Source organism: Nanorana parkeri, unplaced genomic scaffold, assembly GCF_000935625.1.
Source record: "Nanorana parkeri isolate BGI_ZX_2015 unplaced genomic scaffold, ASM93562v1 scaffold2055, whole genome shotgun sequence".
NCBI lineage: Eukaryota > Metazoa > Chordata > Amphibia > Anura > Dicroglossidae > Nanorana > Nanorana parkeri.
In genome coordinates this window covers 1-239 of record NW_017308323.1, presented here as the reverse complement: position 1 = coordinate 239, position 239 = coordinate 1, and positions in this window count along the sequence as shown.

Genomic DNA, 239 nt, shown 5'->3' with positions numbered 1-239 from the left:
TGGATGGATGGATAGATAGATGTGTGGATGGATGGATAGATAGATGTGTGGATGGATGGATGTGTGGATGGATAGATAGATGTGTGGATGGATGGATGGATGGATGGATGGATAGATGTGTGGATGGATGGATAGATAGATGTGTGGATGGATGTATGTGTGGATGGATGTATGTGTGGATGGATGTATGGATAGATAGATAGATAGATGTGTGGATGGATGGATGGATAGATAGATGT